This window comes from Theropithecus gelada, chromosome X, assembly GCF_003255815.1.
Source record: "Theropithecus gelada isolate Dixy chromosome X, Tgel_1.0, whole genome shotgun sequence".
In the NCBI taxonomy this organism is placed as follows: Eukaryota; Metazoa; Chordata; class Mammalia; order Primates; family Cercopithecidae; genus Theropithecus; species Theropithecus gelada.
Window position 1 is genome coordinate 109,979,865 of NC_037689.1, and position 20,964 is coordinate 110,000,828.

The following is a 20,964-nucleotide window of genomic DNA, read 5'->3' on the forward strand; positions in this document are numbered from 1 at the left end:
TCTCAACTTACCTCCCATACATACCCGGAGCTTCAGCCTTGCCCAGAGTCAGTCACCTCTGTAGTGGCTAGAGCTAAGTCATGATCTGATAAGTGGGCCTTAGGTATTTCTCTGTCCTATTAGCAGTCCCATCTCTCTTCCATTCCTCGCTAGAGGTGACTCTTTACCCATCCCTGCCTGCTTTCATCACAGAAGACTGTGTTGAGGAGGGGGGTCCCTGGAACTTGTAGGCAGACATTTTGCAGGGTCCCCAATAGCCTCTGGCCAACTGGAGTCCTTGGCTCCAGCCATTCCTTCCCTTGTCACCTCTCTTACTCTGACTGGCACCCCTGTGGGGCCTCTGAATCCAGTAATGTCAAGAAGCAGGATAGGGGAGAAGATAAAATATAGCGAACAGCCTCAGTAATTATTTATAGATTGCTTTATTTATTTCTTGAGACAACTATTTTGCCATATTGCTGGACTGTGTGTCTGCCATCTCAGCTTTGTTAGGTCGATTATGTCACTGCTTTAATGACTCCAGAGTCTTGTCACTGAGAGGTCATCCTAATTGTCTCTGCTTCCCTGGGTTGGTGGCAGGACTTCTGTATCTGTCTGGAGGCTGCAGCTGGCCAGTGGGAATGCATTCCGTCTCAGAAGAGCCTTGCCCTCTGCCAACTGCCTACCTCCACTGCTCTCAGATCAGAGCTCTTGAGACCTACTGCTGGCCCCAGGGAGAGCTACTAAATGCTTCCACTTTGCCAGAGATGAGAAGACTCAGAGAGGAAGCATGGCAGGTGCACGAAATGCTCCACATAGCAGAGAAGGGGATGGGAGGAAAGCCAGGTGCATCTCACCTGGCCATTTAGCTGTCAAGGTCACTGCAACCTCGAGCCTCCTCTGAGAAGTTAACTGAATCCTTGATGATCACTTAGATCTGGGCATTGATTTATAAGCATGTTCACACACATGTTTTTCTTCTTACACTTAGAACTATCTGGTAAGGTCGATGATCACTATGCTCATGATCACTCCATTTTACAGGTGAAGAAACTGAGGCATAGACAGGTTAGGAAATTTGCCATAATATTGGAAGTCTGACCTTGTCATTCTAAACGGATGCTCTTTTCACCATTCCAGGGATGTCTCTTCCATCTGTCCTGCTCCTGCACTTTCAAAGTGGATAGAGATGGGCTGCTTTTGCAACCTACTCTTTATGTGCCCCTCTCTCCATTTATAATATCTTTCCTGGTGTCTCTAGTTTGTTCTAGCTATCCAGGAAGACTGAGCAGTGTCCTGTACTTGAAATCTCCCTCTTTCCCACTTCCAGAGAGAAAAAGCACTGAATAATTTCATTCATACTGTTGCTCTGATTGCTGATTCTTGGTGGCAGGCATTGCATGCATGTCCTAGGGAGTTCACCTTTTGAACAAGGTCTGAAGCTTAAAAGGAACAAAGCTTGAATGATGGGGATTCATACACCAAGGTTGTGTGGTTGTGGGGAGAAGAAAGTATTTTGGGTATGAGGATGGCCCAAACTCTCTATTTTTGAATGCTAGTCACTTGCTACAGGGGCAAACAAAGAACTTGAGGTTCTGGCTTCTGACATCTGCCTGCAAGGGGCCCAGTCAGCACTGCTGCCTTCTGGCTGGTGAGCATCACGGAAGCACACACATCATCAGCACAGCCCGCACTGCTGGGACCATGTGAAACACTATTCTGAGTACAAGACCAAACTGCTCTCAGAGAATATAATTAGGAAGAGCCCTGGGTTGCAAGTAGAGGGCCTTGAGTTCTCATTCCAGGTTTGCTGTTGCTTCACTGGGTAAATGCCTTTACCTCTCAGGTCCTTTTCCCTGTCTTTAAAAACAGATGATGCTCTCTGAAAAGGAAAACGAATACTATAGTATTTGAAAAGTACTGTATAATTTTCACACACAGTATCTTGTATGATCAGCCAAGTCTACCTTAAACTGAGAAGAAAGAAATGGCTCAGGGAGGTGATGTGACTTGCCCAAGGTCTTATGACTCATAAGTGTCAGAGCCAGGCTTAAGCCTAATCTATGCTTCAAGTTCTTTATATGTTAAATGAGGATGATGAGGATGAGGATGGCAGCTAATGAGTGCTTATTATGAGTCAGACTCTATGCTAAGCACTATTATTTAATCCTCCCAACAACTCTATTAGGCCAGCGCTACTATTATCCTCAGTTTATACATGCTAAAAGTTGAGGTTCAGAGTGGCTTAGTGTGTTGCTTAAGGTCACACTCCTAGTAAGTAGCAGGGCTACTTGACTCCCAGTAAGTAGCAGGACTCTTGACTCCCAGTATAGTGCTTTTGACACCATACTAGTCTGCTTAAAATGCTGGATGGGCAAGTGCTTTGGGCATGTGCCTGCTATCTGAATGCAAACTGGCACTCTATATACTTTTAGCAGATCTCCAAATGAGCCTGGAAGCCTCTAAGGGGAATGCATACTTGTCTGAGTCCCGGGCCAAAAGGTCAGCGTAAGATGGGGAAATGCCTACAGGAGACCTGTTTTCCCCAGCAGAACGTGTATGCTCTCTAGAGGAAGTCTGAATGGAATCTTCAGAGCTACCCTGGCTAAGTTTCAGCTGAGCTGCAAGCCTCCAGGGGGTTCATTGGGCACCTTTTTAGGAAAACTTGTTCCATTTCTTCCTTGCCATCTCAACTTATAGCCAAAGCATTTGTTCCCTGAATCTGTGGCCTCCTCAGACAATGTCTCCTTTCCTGACTTCTGTTCTGCCTTTAGTTTGCCCAGACAGGAGTTGGCCTGTTAGCCCTGTAACTTTGGCCCTGGAGTCTCAAGGGAGCCAAACCCAGCACACCAGCCATTGTAGCATTTTATTTGGATTTATGCTGGACACCATAAAGCTTGTGTCCTGAATCTCTCAAATTAATAGGGATTTTATTGCTAGGCTCATGGAGTCCTGAAAGGTACTCAGACTCTGTAGCACTAGCCCCCATGCTTCAGCAGTATCATTCTGTCTCCACAAAAGTCACAGTTTATGTTCCTCCTCAGAGCTTTCCAATGTACCGTCTGTCTCTGTTATGTTGCAATGAGATTTCAGGGAAAGAAATCCAGAAATGTCTGGGGAGGCTGTGCCATTGTGCAAACATGATACCACACCAGGCAGGATAAAGAAGAGCAAGCTGCAGAGCCTTTTGACAAGACCAGAGTCCCAGAGCCAGTGGTTCCAATGACAGGCTGATATGGGATTCACATGTTTGCCAATGGTGACATTACCTTTTCCAAGTATTTCAACACAACTAAAAGTCATGACTCAACTCATCCCTCTGCTTTCTGGATTTCTTCTTTCAGGTTTTTCAGCACTTCTAGAGTAATTCACATGGTTGTGCAGATTGGCGCCACCAAGTTCGATTTTCCAAGCTCCGTTAAGCCCACAGGGCCATTTCATACGTATACCTCTTTGGAATCTCCTGGGTCAATTTCTTTCTGAAAGTTCCATAGCCAGTGTTCCATCAAGTTCCCCTACAACATGCCCCATAACAGAAAAGCTTGTCTCCAACCTTATAGAGGAAAGAGTCTTTGAGATATGAATTTCCCCCACCCCACGTAAAATCTTATATCTGCATAGAACTCGATTTTATTTCTTGAGGAAGAATTGTTCCTACTCCCTTCTAAGGTTAATCTGTGATCTCTACTCTTGATCTTCCTACCTTATCAGGTTGTTGTTTCATTTTCTTTCCTCCCAGATGCTCAATCTTCATTCACTTCTCCCCTTCCCTGAGTTCAAATCTCTCCACTAAAACTGAAAATGGCCCCCCCAAAAGTTACGTCCTCCTCCATCCTCAAATCCACCGTGAAAGTTTTCAAAAGTATAGTTTCTATTTGTCTAGGCCTCATCTCCAATTCCTTTTGCCACCTATTGCAATTTGGCTTCATTTCTACCATATCAAAAGTCAACAGCAGCTGACATTTATTAAGTTCTAACTATGCACCAGACACTGTGTTAGGCCCTTTACACAAATTGTCTTATTTGATCCTCAAAAAAATCCTATGAAGTTGGGCTCAATAAGTGGCTCATTCCTGTAATCCCCACTCTTTGGGAGGCCAAGGTGGGTGGATCGCTTGAGCCCAGGAGTTCAAGACCAGCCTGGACAACATGATGTAACCCCCCTCTCTACAAATAAAACAAAAACAAACAAACAAACAGAAACCCCCAAACCCCATAATATTAGCCAGGCATGGTGTCACATATCTGTACCCTCAGCTACTCGGGGAAGTGGGAGGATCACCTGAACCTGGGGTGGTTGAGGCTGCAGTGAGCCATGATCACACCACTGCACTCCAGTCTGGGTGACGGAGTGAGACCCTGTCTCAAAAATAACTAACTAACTAAATAGAATCCTATGAGATAAATACCATTTTAATCTCCATTTTACTGACAATGGTCATTAGATCATTTGGTGACTTTTTCAAGGTCACATTGTGTAGTCGGGGGAGAGTTGGGATTTGAACTGAGGTAGTCTGACTTCACAGCTAATCCTTTAACCTACGGACTGGCTAACTTATTCTGTAAAGGGCTAAATAGACAAAATTTTAGGGTTTTTGTGCCATATGCTCTCTGTTGCTCAGCTCTGCCATTGTAGTAAGAAAGCTGTCATAGACAATACATAAATGTATCAGAGTGACTGTGTTCCCATAAAACTTTATTTATAGACACTGAAATTTGAGTTTCACATAACTTTTACATCATGAAATATATTTTCTTTTGATTTTTTCCAGGCATTAAAAATGTGAAGACCACTTTTAGCTTGAGGCCACACCAAAACAGATGGTGGGCCCAATTTTGCCCATGGCCTGTGATTTGCTGTCCCCTGTCCTAACCACTACATTATTCAAAGCCCCTTGAACTGTCAAATCCAATGGCTGCAGCTCTTAATGCTGCTAATATCCACTCCCCTTTTTGGGCATTCTCTCCTCAGTGACTTTAAGGCCATCACTCACTCCTAGTTTTCCTTCTATCTCTATGATTGCTCTTAGTCTCTTCTGAAAGATTCTTTTCTCCCACTTACCTCTGAAATATTGGTATTTTCAAGGATCGGTAGCTGACCTATTTCACTGTGCTCTGCTAGAGTAAGTGATTCTACTTCTAAGACTAACACTCACTCTTAATGTGGTAATGAGGAGCATGAACTTTGGATTTGTACTTGCCTGGGTTTGGATCTTGTCTCCAATAGATACCACTCGTGTGACCTCAGGCATGAGACCTCTCTGAGCCTTGGTTTTAGTCCTTTGGTTAAATGAGGATACAAATAGCATTTCCTTCATAAGGTTGTTGTGAAGGTTAAATGATTTACTATTTGGAAAACTCTTAGAACCATGCCTTAGATAGAGTATATACTTCGTAAGTATTTGTCATCATCACTGCTATTATTGTCCTGTTATTATGGGATAATGACTCCCTAATCTATATCTACAGCTCAGACTTCTATTTTGAGTTATAAACCCATTTAACTAACTGCTTGTTTAACATCTGTGCTTGGATGTCACACTGGCACCTTTACTTCAACATGTCCCAAACATAAGTCATCATCCCTTTTCTACCCTCCTATCACCTCACCCTAACCTGCTAATTTTCTTCTATCACTTTATTCTTGTTAATAGCATCACTGTCCTCTCAATCATTTAACCGAGAAAGCTGGGAGTTGAGTTTCATGTCAGAAAAAAAAATGACATGAAATATCCAGCTTTAAAGCTAAGATGAGACTGAACATTTTAAATCTCCCTCAGTCGGGACTTGAGATTAGCTATGGGGGTAATTTGAACATTTTTCCTCTCTTACCTTTCCTTATCTTCCTTCACTCTTGTCAGATCGATCTCCTCTCTCTCTCTCTTAAACTTGGTGTGCCCATTTCTAACTCTTCACCTTTGATCATATAATTCTTCTCATCTGAAATGTGCTCCTTGATATATTTCCAAATGTCGCACATCATTCAAGGGCTAAAATACTTATGAAGCCTTCCTGTCTTTTCTAGTCAACAAAATAAGGTATATTTTGAAGCTGAGAATTTATATTTTTAAATTGAATGTCATTATTGCATATTTCATACTTTACAATGCCTTCTGTCCTGAGTCTATAAGTTCTATTGAGCAGGGCATGTTCTTTTTATGAATTCCCAGCAGTGCCTTGAACAGGTCTCTTTTTGCCTTCAATCATTCTTCTTGTGGCTCTTCTGCCTCCACTAATCATGCACTACAGATTAAACCTTAACTATCTGCTTTTGTCTCTCTTCTTTCTTTCTTGGAGATTTTACATGTATTTCTTAGCGATAAATTTTCGTTTGTTTGTTTGTTTTTTAGAGACAGAGTCTCCTCTGTTGCCCAGGCTGGAGTACAGTGGCATGATCTCAGCTCACTGTAAACTCCACCTCCTGAGTTCAAGCAATTCTCCTGCCTCAGCCTCCTGAGTAGCTGACTACAGGCACGTGCCACCATGCCCGGTTAATTTTTGTAATTTTAGTAGAGACGGGGTTTCACCATATTGGTCAGGCTGGTCTTGAACTCCTGACCTCAGGTGATCAATCTGCCTTGGCCTCTCGAAGTGGTGGGATTACAGGTGTGAGCCACCACGCCCAGACCAGAGATAAAAATTGTTATACTTATATCTGTGACTTTTCAAATTTTCATTTCATCCCTAAACTTTCTCTTGAGCTCCAGTGTCACATCTAAAATTTTTTGGTAGTCATTTTCAAATGACTGCAAGCCTCAAACTGACTCCAAGCTTCATTTTCACCAGAATGTCTCACACTGACTCCGAGCTTAATTCTATACCAAAACTTATTACCAACTTATTATCTTCCTGTCTCACCTCGCCTTCACGATTTCTTATGGCATCATTTCTCTGTTACCTAGCAAGGAGGTAAAACTTGCAGATATCTCTGACTACCTTCATCACACATCACACAGCCATTCACCATTATTGTTTCTTCACAGTGTATTTTATACCCCATCCTTTCCAGGTGCACCACTGCAGTAATAAAAGCAATAACAACACTATAACAGTCAACGTGCACACATTTACTATAGCCAGGTACTGGGCTAAGTGCTTTGTACATGTAACTCATTTCAACTTCACAGTATTCTTTTAAGGCAGATATTTTTAGTTTTTTCTTTTCATAGAAGAGAAAACTAAGGCTCAGAGTGGGACAGTTAGAATCACACCCAGACGAATTTGGACCTAGATTCTGTACCTAACCACAGTGCTACTCTTCATGCCTAAATTTCTATAATTGCTTCCTAACTGGTATGCCTGCCATTGCTTGCTCCTCCACCAAACCGGAATTCCTACACACCATTTCCAGAATAATCATTCCCAAACATGGTTATCATTATTTCATTTTTTAAATCTCAAAATCCTTTTGTATCTTCCTTTCATCCACTAAATTAAATCCAGCACAGCCTGAACATCTAAAGGCCTCTACAGACTAAACTTCCCCACTCTATCTCCTGGAAGTACCTGCCTCTATTTCCATGAATGGCTTAAAGCATAATGCCCTACTTGGCCACACCAGGATTTCACATCATGTTTGCTCCCATCATCCCACTCACTTCTGACCATGTTGAAAGTTCCTAGAGGGAAAAGGAAGGGCAAGGATGTTTGCATTCCCAACAGTGCCTTCCACCTAGTGCACACTGAGTGAATATTCGTCAAGTGATTGATAGTAGGAGCTCAATTACCACTTTGAGGATTGAGTTGTTTAATTACTCCTTAATACTCTCTTGTCTGTATCCTTCCAACTAGCCCTCTCATTTTCCTCTTCCTTGGCATAATTGCCCCGTAACAAATGTGAAAATCCTCTCTTTGGCAACATCAAACATCCTGTGACAATCTTCACCTACCCATCACTACTTCATCAGCATTTTCCTAGATGTATCCACAAACATATATTTTATATTCCTGTCAATCTTTCTTCATTGTTCGGTCTTTATCATTAGACTAAAAGCTACTAATCTAGAAAACGTTTCTGGAGATGACCACTATGTAAAGATGACAACAATCAAAAGTATAAAGTTCTCTGGTGGTTCTTGAAGTTAAATATTTCATGTGAGTTGCAAACTTTCAGGCCATGTTCAGCACTGACTAGGGTCTCCTGAGCTACTGTATCCATAAGATGCCAATGGAAGTGACAACTAGGAAACTCAATTCCAAATCTTGAGATGCTACAAATCTCCACATATTCATACACCACAGATAAAAGACATTCCCATTTTTTATGGGATTTTAAATTTTTCTTTGGATGCTTCCTATTTTCTGAGCATTGCCAGGAACTGGGGACTACAATGCCAAGGGACAGTGTGGAATCTCCTTTTAGTTAGAAAAATACGTTCAGGAAGGCCAAGGTTTTTAGGTGCGGGCAGAGATTCATTTATTTATAAGTATTCTGAAATACAACATCTGTTCAGTGGTTCCAATCATTTAAAGCAATATTTATCAAACTTTGGGACAATAACCCACAGCAAGAAAACCATTTTACGTTGAATCTAATATATACACAAACATGAACCTACTCACACACATGCATTACTAAAGTAAGATTAATGAAACAATACTTGCTCTTACTGAGACTCACATTTCTCTCTTTTACTATATTTCACTTAAAAATAGTGGCTATGAACTACTAAACTGATTTTACAGTGCATTAAAGAATCATTGCCCACAGCTGGAAAACCACTGGTTTAAAGGATAGAAAAAGAAAACAAAACAAAAAACAAACAGAAGATAATAGGATGCTCTGTTTTGTGCCACTAGAAGGCAAGTGTATATTATATGCTACTGACATGCTGGAAAGAAGAGGTTCTTATATTACAGCTAAAGAACAATGTTCATAGTAGGAATAACAAAATAATTCCTTCTGGTATACTGATTTTGTTACTAGCTTTATTCAATTCTTTGTTTAAACCAAACTTGTCATCTTGTTTTCGATGCCTATTGCTATATGATATGCTACCCGATTATATGGTAGTCTGTTTCAGTGTTTCTAATTATGTAAGAGTTCCATGTTCTTTTGCAAGATACATAACTGTGTCTATTTTATGAAAGATTATTTATAAATAAGACATTATGCTTATTTATGCTAAAATATCACCCCATTACAATATGGAATAATAATAAAATATATTTCATAAGTGTATGTTTTTTCTCACTGTACATTATGGGAGTTCTTCTTCTTCTTCTTCTTTCTTCTTCTTCTCCTCCTCCTCCTCCTCCTTCTTCCTCTTCCTCCTCCTCCTCCTCTTCTTCTTCTGTCTTCTTTCTTCTTCTTCTTCCTCCTCCTCCTCCTTCTTCTTCCTTCTTCTTTCTTCTTCCTCCTCCTTCTTCTTCTTCTCCTTCCTCTTTCCCTCTTCTTCTTTCTCCTCCTCCTTCCTCCTCATCCACATTCTCCTCTTCTTCCTCTTTTTCTTCCTCCGTCTCTCTGTCTTCTTCTTCCTCCTCCTCCTTTTTCTTCTTTTGTATTTTCCTTTCTGTTTTCTCTACCTCCTTCTCCTTTCTCTTCTTCTGTCTCTGTCTCTCACTGTCTCTCTCTCTCTCATGTTTGTGCTTCCTAAAATTCCAGGACTCTGGGATGTTCAGATAAAATTGATGACATACATAATATTGAGGCATTAAGGTTACACAATGTATAGAGTATTCAAGTGAGCATCATGGGGTGAAAAGGATTATAAGGCATTTTAGAAAGTAAGTGGAGTCACCAGTTGCTTAGGTAACTGATTGGCCCAAAGATCTGTCACTTAACACAGATGTTAGTTCTTCCAAAGTTGCATTGTCATGAGAATGCAACAAAAGGACAAAATGGATTTCAGCTGTAGTTTGAGAGATTTTGTTACAACGTAAAGATATTTCTGTACATCTATTCATGATTGCTTGTATTTTCATTCAGAAGTTTTAGAGGGAAACAAATCAAACGAGGGAGGGGTGGGGACAACCATGCAGATGGAAAACTGAATACCTTTTAATGTATTTTTATTTTTAAACCATGAATATAAATTACCTTTTCAAAAACGTGAAAAGAAAAGATAAAAAACAAAATAACAACAACAAGTGAAACAAAAACCACCAAAAGAGCTTTCCAACAATGAGGCAGCTACATAATGTAAGCCAATAGGGAAAATTCAAGATTTGGAGGAAGAGTGACCCGTGTTCCAACCCTGCCTCCACCATTCACAAGCTGTGCAGTGTTAAGCACACCAGTTAACTTGTCTCATCCTGTTTCCTCATCTGTTAAATGGGAATAATAATAATACCTATCATATAGAAACTGTAGTGAATGTCATTTAAGACCACATTATTTGTAGCACTCAACACGCAGAGGATTATGGTAGACAAGATATGGCCACCCCCTAAATATGTCAATTCCCTTATTCCCAGAACCTGTGAATATGATATGTTACATGGTAAAAAAGATTTTTCAGATATAATTGAAGTTTCTAATTAGCAGACTTTAAAATAGGAGATAATCCTGGATTATGTCGGTGGACCCAATGTAAGCACAAAACAAAGCAGAAGAGGAAGGCAGAACAGTCAGCCAGAGAGAGATGCAAAGGGAGAAGAGATAGGAGTTAGCCAGCTGAGTGCCCCCTCATCAAAGTGTAAGGGGATACCCAACAGGCCCTTGCTGGCTTTGAAGTCAGAGGAATGGGGCCATGCACTAAGGAATGTGGGTTGTCTCTAGAAGTTAGGAATGAGCTTCAGCTGATAGCCACCAAAGAAATTAGGACTTCAGTTATAACCTCAAGGAAGTGAATCAGGCCAACAATCTGAGTAAGTGAGGAAGTAGATTCTCTGCTAGAGCCTCCAGAAGGGAAGGCAGTCCTGCTGAAACCTTGATTTTAGCCCAGTGATCCCTGTGTCAGACTTCAGAACTACAGAACTATAACAATAATAAATTCGTGTTGTTTTAAATTGATAAGGTTGTGAGAATTTGTTATGGCAGCAATAGAAAACTAATATAAAGATAGTCAATAATTGATAACACTTGCTATTGTTTATTTAGGGTGATCACAGAAATCTTAACAATTACAGATATATATTGTCTATTATAAGATTATTGATACTTTACTAATCTGATACTATTGAAAATCAGGGGAAGCTGGAGGTCCGGAACATACCAAACGACTGGGACCCAGAGGTGGTAGTGTCTGTCTCTGTGTCTTTACAATCAGGTCGCCCAGATTGCACATGCCAGTCAATAAGTCTTTATAGAATCAAATGCCTAGAGATTCCTTGGACTTTATAAGTACCACATGTATCATATTTTACTGGTGAGAAAATTGAGCAGATGGGTAGCACCATGGGCTGGGAAGAGGTAGGAGTTGCTTATTTTTTTTCACCCACAAAATAGTAATACCTAAGTCATTAAACTGTGCAACATGAGCAAGTTACGAGGTAGAGGTTATTATTCATGCATTTTAAAGATTTTATCAGGCAGAAACCTTGTTCTGATCCTAGAACGTCATTTCAGCCTTGAATTATTTTATAGTTTGTCCATCGAAGGATGCGTCCATGTGTGTGTATGGATGTGTGTGCATCCATGTGTTTTTCATGCTGCATATATATGCAAACATGCAGAAAATGCCTCACTTTTGACCTTCTAACTTGGTCAGATTTTGAGAGATGCTTCATAGAACAGGGTCATTTCTGACTTCAGTCTTCTTCCATGGAGTGATTCCACTAGGGACACCTGTAATTCCTTCTGAAAAAAATCTTTGTGTCTAGTGGCCTCCATTATATTTAAATATATTTTACTGTTGTATATCTTAGCATTCTATCTGTAGAAAACCCAATAAGATTCACGTCCATTAGAAATAATGCTAGGTGCTCTAAGACTTCACATCTAGTGGTTGGTTTTCTACCAAACTAAAATTGTTGGCCAAATCATATGAATTGTATCTTCTATTTATTGATTGTTCACCATATCCCAGTGCCTTATAGTGTCTTATTTAATTTTTCATGACAGCCCAGTGCCAGTTGGTACTATTATTAATCCCATTTTATAGATGGGGACTGTGAGGCTTAAAGGCAAAGTGCATGTTTACACAGCTAGTAATTCGTGAGCAGGGCCAGGATTTGAACTCAGGTCTGTGTGAGTTCCCAAATCCAAGTCGTCCTGGTAAATAGACAAATCCTATGATCTTACTCCCCTTACACGAAACTCTCTTGCCCACACTTAAGGGTTTTACTGTGAATAACAAGATAAGCGGACCTGGAAAAAATTTATATTTTATTTTTTAATTGATAAGCCACATGAATTGTCCCTACATGCTCGGTAGGTAATTGTTTATTTTCAAGTATCTTTCAGGTGCTTTTTGGATAAGCTTTAGCCCAGTGCTTCTCAAATTTTAGTATAAAAATGAACCACTGGGGATCTGCATGAAAAGCAGATTCTTATTCAGTAGGTCTGGGGAAGGATCTGAGATTCTACATTTATAGAAAGCTCCCAGGGGATGGTGGCAGTCCTGGTGTGGGGACTACACTTGGAGTAGCAAGGCTCTAGCTCACTAAGTCCTAGCCTTTTCCCTATCCTTGTGATATTCTCACTAAAATGTGGAGGTTTTCCAGATCATCCTTCTTGGCTGTAGTAAACATGTTTGCATTGGCCTATTTTCTCAGATCCTAAAATAAATTAGGGTGGAATTAATGAAAATTAGGCAGTAAGGTTAAAAAATGGGAGAAGGTGATAATATCCCTTTGCAAACCTTTCCTTGTACTCTGCTCTAAAAACCACCTGTCTTATCTTTTCTATTTTCTTTGTTTTAATTTTTCGGAAAGTGTGTGACTGTATGTGCATGTTTGTGTGTGTGTGTGCGTGTGTGTATTTGCACATGCATTTGGGGGTGCTGATTCTGAGATTGAGTATACAAAACCAGAGCCATAGTCACTGGATTCTGCTAGCTTCCATTCCCCAAAACTACTGTGGTGCAGCAGAGACTGGGATTTCTAGATGCCTTGCTGTTGGTGGTGTGAGCCAGATCAGACACATAAATGTGAGCAGCTAAATTTTTGTCATGTTTAATTCTGCCTTCCATCTGAATATGCTAGCTGTAGGCACATACAATGTTTTCTTAGCTAGCAAGATAGGATTGTGTGTGTGAGTGTGTGTGTGTGTGTTAGGGGGAGGTGATGGTTGAGAAGGTAAGTCACAAAGATATGATAGTAGCATGTAATATAAACATGTATACCTAAATATGGAATGGAAGTAGAGGGTTATGATCTTGGTAAACTTGGCTTTAGTTACCTCTCGATTTCTTGGGAAGATCTCCAGAGAGCTTCAGAAAATGTATTTAGTATCAGCAAACAGTCCTGGGTTTTGGTTTTGCCGCTGTTGTTAGCTAGTAGTCTGTTTTAGGCAAGTCATTTCTACTCTCTGGACTTCAATTTCTCTATAGGTGAAATGAGAGAATTGACCCTGCCAAGATCCCTGCTTGTGTCTTGTCGTTATTTTTTTCTTTCCTTTTGCTAAGGCAAAAACCTGGGGCAATTGCATTGGCCACCTCCATCGAAGGGCCAACTCCACAGTTGGTGACAGAGAACAAAACCTAAGAAACTTGCCAAGTTCCCTTCACCCAGCGAATTGCAATTTTTGCTTAGCCCCTATCAGCTTTTATAATGTCTTTAAATCATCTCTTCTCACTCAGTTGAGCATGATGTACATGTTTGTTTATAAGACCACAGCTGAGTCATTCAGGAATCACTCCTTGCTGGCAGTATGGGTCTTCTGGTCTCATTGGACAAAGTTTGAGGGGCCCATCAACAGAAGAAAAGCTTCGTTGAGTTTTACAAAGGATGACACTACGATGTATCAGCTACTAGCTCTGGACATGATGGCTGGCCTTAGCTTATCCCTGATCTGTAAGATGAGGAATAACTTCTGCCTAGAATGAGCATCATTTTTGTCTATAGGCTGCAAACTTCGTCGTACCTTTCCCTGAAAACCTGGAAAATGACTGGGCCAAATTAAGCCGGTGGCACCTTGTGGCACAGAGTGCTTTGGGGAGAGAGATTCTGCACCTTATATTCTTCCTCAGTTAGCAGGAGGCATCTGAACAGCTTAGTATACTAAGGTGAAAACAGGAACCTTTGGCAGAAGTAAAACAGGCAGAAATGCTTCAGTCTACCACCTTCAGTGATGGAGCCATGGCAAAAGATAAATTAGAACATTCAAAAATAGGCTACAGGAAAGCAGCATGACACATTTGAAATATCCATTCAATAATTAAGCACCTGAATGGCTTGCAGATTGGAATTTAATATTGTAAGGAGTGAAATGAGACGGCAACACTGAAAATGTACTCCAAGGTTCCCAATTCCTTGGTACTATGGAATTCTATCATTGTTTACACAGTGTTTGCAAGTCAAATACAGGCAATTTGAAGATGCTTCACATATGAGTTGATTTCTGGATTAATTCCATTCCCAGCCAAAGCAAACACCTGGATAGTTTTCTTTCTGTTTGTTTCAAAACATCTTTGGTTCTCTCATATTCCTCTCATCTTCCTCCCTCCTGCATCTCTAATTTCCTGGCCTAGTCTTCTCTAAGTACTGTGGTTCTGCGTGCCATTCTGGTTTTAGTTGTTAGCTATAGGAAGAACAGAATCTTAGGATTATAGCTCTTATGGCTGGGAAGGATGGCAGATATCTGGTTCAGGTCTCCATGTTGAGATGTACACTGAAGGCAGGTGAATTAGTATCAATGAAGCTGGGGGCTACATTGGTTCTGAATCCCTGAACCTGCTCACCTGCTTATCCCCTGGGTAACCATCAGGACTCACCTCAACAGCCAGATACTCACATCACCAAGAACAGAGCAAAACCTACACTGTAGGCTTCATTCGTGTTGATATTTTGAGTTTTCTCTCAGTTATGATGCTGCCAGTTCGTTCCTACCTGTCTGCAACCCGGTCTTTAGTATATCTATTTGAAAGTGTAATTTTAACCTAAGAAAATACTTACTTATGGTTGCTTTAAAAAGTAACAGAATGGGCACCTTTTCAGATCCTACTTGAGTAATCCTCATTCTGCTCTCTCTTAGCAGTGAACATTAGAACAAATTGCCTGATGCAACATAAACAGTTTCACTTAATGTAGAATGCATTTGTCTTATTTGCTGAGTTGGAAGGAGGCAATTCATTACATTTTGGTAACGTAGTAATAAATAGAAAGTTTAACAGAAGAACCTGGGTGCTTTGGAAGCACAAATTCACCTCCTGCTCCCCTCTATTACAAAAGCACAGAACCAAGATTGTATGGGGTTGATTGAGGTCCTTGAAAAATTACACATACACATATGCACACACACACACACACACACGCATACACACACACATTCTCTCTCTCTCCCTATATATGTAGTGAAAGTTTATGAAAACAGCATCTTCCAGGGACCAAAATGTGGATTTTAGGTGACATTCAATTCTTCCTTCGACCTCACAGAGAGAGCTTCAGAGACTCCTTGACCCTGTGAGTTTCTTTTATCCCAGGCTATATATTTGCTTTGAAACGAACTTCGTGCTATGTAAATGTATTAACATGCCTTTTGATTTAGAATAAGCAGATTTTAAAAACATGATGAAAGGTACCATGTGACGTCATTTATATCTCAGTTTTTAAAGAGTTTATGGGAAAGGAGACATAATATAAATCATCAATTAAACATCAAAAAACCTATGAGACCAACAATAGACAATTATGAATGCTGATATATAAACTTGTTATTCTTGCTAAACACCATGAAGACAAATAGATGGCAATAGGAAAGTGGGTCTGGGTGTGCCATGTCAGTGTATTAATTATTTCTCATTTGAAGCCAACTGTTAACAGGCATAATCTCTAAAAGGATTATTATCGATAAAAGGAGCATTATCGATTAGTCTGTGTCTCTCCTACTCTTATAATAAACTCGGGTAAAGTTCAGAGATTCTATCTTTCAGGCTGGTTACCCGCTTCAGGCTTTTCCAGAGGGAGTAATAACCTTGCTACAAACTTAACCATCACCAGGTACATGACTGATCCAAAGAGCCCAGGTTGTCATAGGGGAAAAGCCCTTCTCCTAATCTCATTCTAGGAGACCATGGAGGAAGATCAGCATCTGTGAATTCAGCTCAGTACCTGCATATGTTGGACATAATCATGACCATTTGTCCCAGTAGATGTGTGTGTAGGGAGGGAGGGAGGTGTCCACTTTGAAGCAGAGATCTGACTGATGCCCCTCCATTTGCATTTTTTGATTCCTTTAAGGAAGACAGGCAAACAAATCTGGCCATTTCTTAAGTTCGAAGGATACAAGACAAAGAAGGTAAATGGGGACCCTGGTTTCTGAACCTTCATGATGCGGCTCCTGACTCTCTATTTCTGAAGGTTGCTTTTGACAAAGGGCAGGTATCCTTGGTCCTAGGGCCACACTAATCGATTTTAAGGAGGCCTGGGAGCAGGTTCCCCAGGGATCTTAAAATCTACCCAAGAATGGAGCAAATCATTTTCCAGGGACAGGATAAAGCTGTGGTTCAGGAAAATATTCCCAGTGAAAGGATGTTTTTGGTCATCGCCGGCAGCACCTTGTCCTGTCACCCCTAGAGCTTCTCCCCACTGCATTTCCTCTTCCAAAACAATCTGTTGCTGGCCTCCCTCTGCTCCCTACCACCCTGAGCCCACAGCCAGTCAGTCAATGCTTCTCAGCCTACAGCAGCCCAGCATCTTCATTCAACCTGCACTTCGCTGCCCCTTGCCCCTCAGCAGCGCTCAGGCAGCGTAATGGAGCGCACCGGCCGCCTGTAGACTTACCCTGAGCCAAGTGGTTTCTTCGGATCAGATCTGTGTCGTCTGGGTGTCCGCGGGTCAGGATGCGTGGTGCGGCGTCTTGCCGGACTCCTCTTTTGCGGCGCGCAAACAGCAGCCGACTGGGACAGCCCGGGGCCTCTAGGCTGACGGGTGGGTGGGCGGATAAGCACAGGGAAAGGGGCGGGGTGTAAAGACGAGCGCAAGTACTGGCTCCTACCTTGGCTTCCCCTTTGGATGCTCAGTTACTCCCAAACTTCCCTGTAAGAGATCGGCCCTCCTCACCTTTCACCTTCGCCAGTGCCCCGAAACTCTTTGCTCTACCAATGTCCCTGCCCTGTTCTCCCAGCTCTCTAACCCAACCTGAGCCCCTTCAAGCGCACCCACTCCCTTCACGCAGCCAGCCACACACAATAAGAGCTAGGGAAGAAACTGACACGGGGAAACTGACAGGGGTAGCTGACACTGTAGTGTGAAGGAAAGGGAGAAGGAGGGAGGAAGGAAGGGATGGAGAGAGAGGGGAGAGAGAGGGGAGAGAGAGAGAGAGAGAGCCGCATTCACACTCTTAGACTCACACTCAAGCTCCAGCTGTTAGGTAGCGGCTGGCGGGAGCGCTGGCCACCCCTCCAAAACCCTTTTCTACACTAGAGGTTTCTGTCCCCTTCTGCTGCCGTTTCTGGAATATGCTATACAGGGAAGGGGAGAGAAAAGCAAAGAGGGGTGGGGAGGGGAAAATCAAGGAGGCACGCTCCCTTTCTCCTCCCCACCCCTGTCTCCAAAAATGTCCAACCCTGAGCTCTTCCTTTTCCCTTCTTTCTGCGCCCGGCTTCCCTCTGCTCCTGTTCTTTCTTCTTCCCTTTGGGGTGGCTGCGAGCTGCGGACAACCCGTCGTGGTTGTGATGTGGGGTGTGTGTGTGTGTGTGTGTGTGAGAGGGAGGGAGGGGGGGGGAGAGAGAGAGAGAGAGAGAGACTGAGACAACCGTGGTAGGCAAAAGCACCCCTCACCTCCCCCAGCCCCCGGGCCGCGGAAGCCTCTCTCAATCTCCCAGTGGCGGGGCGGGGCGGGGGAGGCGGGGAGGGGGGAGGGAAAGAGGGAGGACGGGGCAGGCGGCAGGGGCAGCAGCTTCTGCCTTCTCTGCAGCTCGGCGGCCAGGGGTGGAAGGAAGCCGCAGCCGCAGCCCCAAGTCAACCCCCGCTGCCCCGTCCCACCGTCTCATCTCTCCCCCCGCCCCGGTACGGAATTTTCTGTCTCGTTCGTTTGCTTCCCCAGACCTCCCCCTCCCCTGGGTGGTGGCAGAGACGGGAGGGGAGGTGGGAGGCTAAGCTCGGGTGCGGGTAGAAGGGACAGGAGTCCTTCGGAGCATAGGGCTAGCAGAGTCTCTCTCTGCCCCTTGGCCTGAGTATCCCCTGCTTTGGGCAGTGACCTTTGCCCACCCCCCTCAGCCCGGACTCTGGGCCGGTGGTGGCCAGGCTGCTCCAGCGACCATAGGTCATTCAGGGGGAAGGGGAGTTGAACCTGAGAGAGTAAGGGCAGAGGGCGTCTGGTAGGACAGGGGGACAGCGGAGCGCTGGGGTCCTATCGGGCGGGCTTGGATCCCTGATAGATCTAGATTAATCTAGTTGGAGCTACCTAATTCTCCCATCCGTGCCCCTCTCACCCATAGGGTCGGTCTCCCAAGATCCAGCCTAGATTGATGTAGGGAGGGATAACGATATTGTAGGATGGCGAGGGGGGGGGGGGGGGGGGGGGGGCTAAGTTGCTTAGTGGTGTCTATGGTGGAGGGAGAGGGGCGGTGTCACCGGACACTTGGGCGACTCTTTGATCTTTACGCCTTCCTTTCACGTGAAGCACCTCTCCACTTGTATCTTTCACCCTATACCCTGGCGCCCAGAATGTTCACCCCCTTGAGCTCCACTGGAAGGGGCTACATAGCCCCACCCCCAACACAAGCCTGAGACTTCTACCTGCAACCTGCAGGCACATAGGTCCACTAGCTGGCAGCACCTCATGTCCCGGCCGCACAGCCCCAAATCTCGGCTTTGTCTTTTATCTCCCTTCCTAGCTCTCTCAGGAAAGGGGCATGTGAGTCTCTGCTAGACGCTGGGCTGGTACCTGAAACCCTTTTCCCTACCCATTCTCAGAACAATCCCTAGTGCTGAGAAAGCTCCACTGTACTTCCTGCTGCTCTTTAACCCCCTCTGCACACCCTGGGAGCCTAAGTGTAAGCTCCTGAAAAAGCCAGAATCATCTCCCTTTCCTAAATGGCCCAGTGTTTTCATTGCGGAGCCTGTGAAGCTGGTATTAGTTATGTTTAGTGGAAGCCCTAGACACTCTCCTCCTAGCCTACCTTGGAAAAGTCGCTAGGGGCACCAAGCAAGACAAATTTTCCCCTTGTCCTTAGTCCTCCTAGTCCCGAGGCGGTCCGATATTCTGGAGAGTATTTGGCTTTTGTATGGGAGCAAGGTATTGGAGAAAAGAAAATTAATACCCTGGGGGATGAAGAGTTTGTGTCTGGGGGGAAGCGTGCTGGGGAGGGAGAAGTGAGGGTGGAGCTTCCACCGCCTAACAACTTAAATACTTCAGGAAGTGTTTCTAAAGATTGGCCAAGAGGGTCGCTGAAAAAAAAAAATCACTTGGTTCTTTGCCTTTCATTCAAAGACAGTTTTACTGTGAACCAGCCAACTAATATGTAGTCTCCCAAACAAGGGAGGTCTCTGTTGTGATTAAGTCATCTTCCCTTTGGCATGAGGGTGAGTAGAATATGTGACTGGATAAAACTTTGGGGGCATTTCCCTCTCTTTAGCCAAACTGCAGTCCAGCTGAGACTTCCACTCCAAGCCCAGATGGAAGCAGAAGCAGTGCTCAGGAAGAGTGAAATCCTTATTCTTGTGAGCTGTTTCCTTCCAAGACCCTCTATACAATGCACTTGTCTTTAACATATGAGGATTGTGTGTGCTTCTGAAATTTGGAGCTTTCTCATTGGATTGTGGATAAGGTTGAAATTTCTTTCTCTGCTCCTGCCCTATCCTGTTTCTGCCCTATCCTTCTAACCTCTTCAGATCAAGGATATATAAAGAAAAATCCTTTCAAAAGTTAAAAGCACCATACAAATGCCAGGCATTACTATACGAATTTCAAAACAAACCTAGCAGAGTATCTCCTAGTGCAATTAGAAAGCTGACTCAGGCAGGTTTACTTACATGGCCTGGTTTATTCAAATACCATGACAGGTATGACTGTCAAAATGTAATTGAGACACATTCTTTTCTCCTCTCTTCTTACAGTCTTGACCATAGTGGTAAATGGTATATGTAGACCAGGGTTTAATGTAATATGGTAGGTAAAGAGAAACTGTTATGAGGAACCCAGAGAGTGGGGTTTTCCCAGTCATTAAGCAGGGTTTCTCAACCTCGATGCTATTGATATTTTAGGCCAGATGACTCCTTTTGGTGGGGGGCTGTCCTGGGCATTGTAGGATGTTTAGTAGCATCTTTCGCCTCTATCTACTAGATTCCAATAGCAACCCACCCCCCATTTGTGACAACCAAAAATGTGTCCAAGCATGGCCAAATGTCCACTAAGGAGCAAGATTATCCTCTCTCCATATAGAATGAGTGCCATTTGAGGTAATGTCACATTTTGAAGACCATATGTTAACCTTAATTCTATCCACATGGCATGTCCAGATTTTGCATTGAACGAAGTCTTCGAAAATAATGAATATTTTGTGAGGAAACAACATAAAAAGGAACCCTCACAAATTAGTTAAGTTTTGATAAATGGTGGAATTCATTGTTATCAACAATGCCATCTTCCGGTTACCATCAAATTCTTGTCAAGCACACACTATGAGTAGGGTATTGATTACAGCAAAGATCTATAAGGCATAATTCCAGCTTTCAGTATGCTAGGAAACTATTGGCCTTTCTTTCCCCAAAGGTAAAAGGTTACTGATTTTCATAGATAACCAGTTTCTGGATTGAATCCAACTTGGCTTTTTCCCTCTTCTATTTCTTTCTTTCTTTCTTTCTTTCTTTCTTTCTTTCTTTCTTTCTTTCTTTCTTTCTTTCTTTCTTTCTTTCTTTCCTTTCTTTCTCTCTCTCTCTCTCTCTCTTTCCTTCCTTCCTTCCTTCCTTCCTTCCTTCCTTCCTTCCTTCCTTCCTTCC

At 42.9% G+C, this 20,964-nt stretch overlaps 1 protein-coding gene across 1 annotated transcript in view; it reads right to left on the minus strand.

Moving 5' to 3' along the window:
* The window catches only part of TRPC5 (transient receptor potential cation channel subfamily C member 5), a 319,448-nt gene extending 301,743 nt beyond the window's left edge, over positions 1-17,705 (minus strand). The window contains exon 1 of the mRNA XM_025373393.1: positions 16,804-17,705. The gene's annotated coding sequence lies outside the window, so the exon portion shown is untranslated. The remainder of the gene's footprint in view (positions 1-16,803) is intronic.
* Positions 17,706-20,964: the final 3,259 nt, after the last annotated feature.